This window comes from Phaenicophaeus curvirostris, chromosome 28 (genome assembly GCF_032191515.1).
Source record: "Phaenicophaeus curvirostris isolate KB17595 chromosome 28, BPBGC_Pcur_1.0, whole genome shotgun sequence".
Classification (NCBI taxonomy): Eukaryota; Metazoa; Chordata; class Aves; order Cuculiformes; family Cuculidae; genus Phaenicophaeus; species Phaenicophaeus curvirostris.
Genome location: NC_091419.1, coordinates 4,062,197 through 4,064,407, shown reverse-complemented (window position 1 = coordinate 4,064,407; position 2,211 = coordinate 4,062,197). Strand labels below are relative to the sequence as shown.

At 53.2% G+C, this 2,211-nt stretch overlaps 1 long non-coding RNA gene across 1 annotated transcript; it reads right to left on the bottom strand.

The window, feature by feature from the left end:
* Nucleotides 1–408: 408 nt before the first annotated feature.
* Nucleotides 409–1,797, bottom strand: LOC138731790 (uncharacterized). Its single transcript, XR_011339199.1, has 3 exons — nucleotides 1,610–1,797; nucleotides 1,104–1,246; nucleotides 409–526 (listed from the first exon to the last, which is right to left on the bottom strand). It is a non-coding gene; the product is annotated as an uncharacterized lncRNA (long non-coding RNA).
* Nucleotides 1,798–2,211: the final 414 nt, after the last annotated feature.

The window sequence follows — 2,211 nt, the reverse complement described above, 5'->3', positions numbered from 1 at the left end:
TTGATCGTGAAATACCAGACATGATAGGAATGGTTGGACTCAATCTGGTGGGTCTTTTCCAACCTGATGATTCTATGTCATGCAGGGGTGAAAATGTCCACACTCAGCATCATCCGAGCAGCATATGGGGACTGAGGGTGTCTTTGCACAGGGAGAAGAAAGAGCCCATACCACCCTTTCCTAGCTCATTTGGTGAGCCAAGGGAATGGAGGGGCAGCATCAGACTGCAGCTCCATGGAAGGGCAGCACAAGAATCCATGAGAGATTTAATGAAATTTATAGTCTCAGTAACCACAGCCATGTCTTTCTGTAGCTGAGGGAACAAGGACTGAAATGCATCTTCCCAGCCCAATATTTGCGAGTGGACCCAGGGCAGGGTCTACAGTCAGCACGGAGCAGACACACTCACCTGGAGATGCGGCAACTCCTTCAACACAACGGTCCCATCCTGCTCGTCAAGCTCCAGATCTGCCTCGGTGTCATTGTGGGACCTGTACTCTTCACTGTCTGTTTCTTCCTCTGAGGGCTGGGGAGGAAGGAGGCAGATTGAGGAAGGACACACCAGCCTCCTTCACAGAGTGGTTTGGATTGAAAGGGACCTCCAAGCCCATCCAGTCCCACCACCTGCCATGGGCAGGGACACCTCCCACTGGATCAGGGGCTCCAAGCCCCATCCAACCTGGCCTTGAACCCCTCCAGGGATGGGGCAGCCACCCCTGCTCTGGGCAACCTGGGCCAGGGCCTCCCCACCCAGGTGTAGGACCTCACACCTGGCCTTGTGTGGCACTGGGAGCCACAGCTAAGGGTGACAGAGATGCTGCTTTGCAGGGACATCAACCAAAGGGAAACTTCAGTGTTTTGGGATGAGTGGGGCACCCACACCTTTCACACACTGATGAAGTGATGCTGGAGTGCTCCTTGGCCAGCCTGCAGCCCTCAGGATGTACAAAGGAAACCTCTTTGCAGCTCCCTGCACAGGCTCTTCTACAGCCCTGAGCAGAAACACTCTCTGTGTACCAGGAGCAGACAGACACCAAACCCAGTCATCTCCAAGTTACTCAGCCCCTGAGGAGCAAGCCTGCTCAGCAGCCAGAACATCGTACCTCGTATGTGGAGTCTTCAGAGTCATCCTCTGGCAGCTCCCTCTCCAGTACCACCAACCAGGACTCCTGCTCCTCCAGAGCTACATCATCACGCTTCCTCTTGTTTGCTTTGCTACATGGGTTAATCAGAGCTTCTCGGACCTCTGCAGGGGTTCATAAAAGGCACAATTACACCATGTACAGAACAAACATCCATCTGCATACTCACTAGCTTTCTAGGTCTGGAAGTCCTGTACTGGGTAACGTGTTTTGATGTCCTTCTGCGTGCTTATAGAATCATGGAATGGTTTGGGTTGGAAGGGACCTCAAAGCCCATCCAGTTCCACCCCTGCCATGGGCAGGGACACCTCCCACTGAATCAGGGGCTCCAAGCCCCATCCAACCTGGCCTTGAAACCTCTCCAGGGATAGGGGAGCCACCACTTATGTGGACAACATTGGCCAGTGCCCAACCAATGTTTCTTAGCTGCAAAGCCTTGGAGAACTTTAGGAGACCACAGCTCTTACCCTTGGGAGCATTTCCCTGACCCCAATCTGCTGGCAGGAAGGCTGGGATGTTCTGGATCCGAGCTGGGACAAGGGAGAGGAGGAGGCGTGTTAGTCTCCCCCGGACCCTCTTGGCGAGTCGTCCAGACCTGGTGGGAGATTGCGTGGGGTAGACTTTGCTGATAATGGTGTCCACAGGCACCACAAATCCAACCCAGGCTGATGCTTTCTGAAGGATCTTCAGCTACAAACGAGAGAAGTAGGTTAGATCACATGAGAGCTTCCAGCTATTTCAAAGACTCAAGGAAACCCTTAAACCCTGCTCTGTCCCCACACAGGGTCAAGATTAGGACACGTAAAACAGGGCCAGTTAGATTGTACCTTGTCCCCAAAGCTGGAATGGGGAGGAAAGCAGAGGACAAGCACACAACAGAGTGAAAAAGGAGAAGAGAGAGTATCTGACAGAGAAACCAAAGGACCTTCCAGTCTTGAGGTTTTATCACCCCATCCCTTTGGCCTCAAACTCCTCCAGCAGCACAAACATCACCCACCATGTACTTGACAAGTCCCAGCTGAAGGATCTGGCTCGGGAATCGGCTGGAGAAGGAACGGGGCTCACTGCA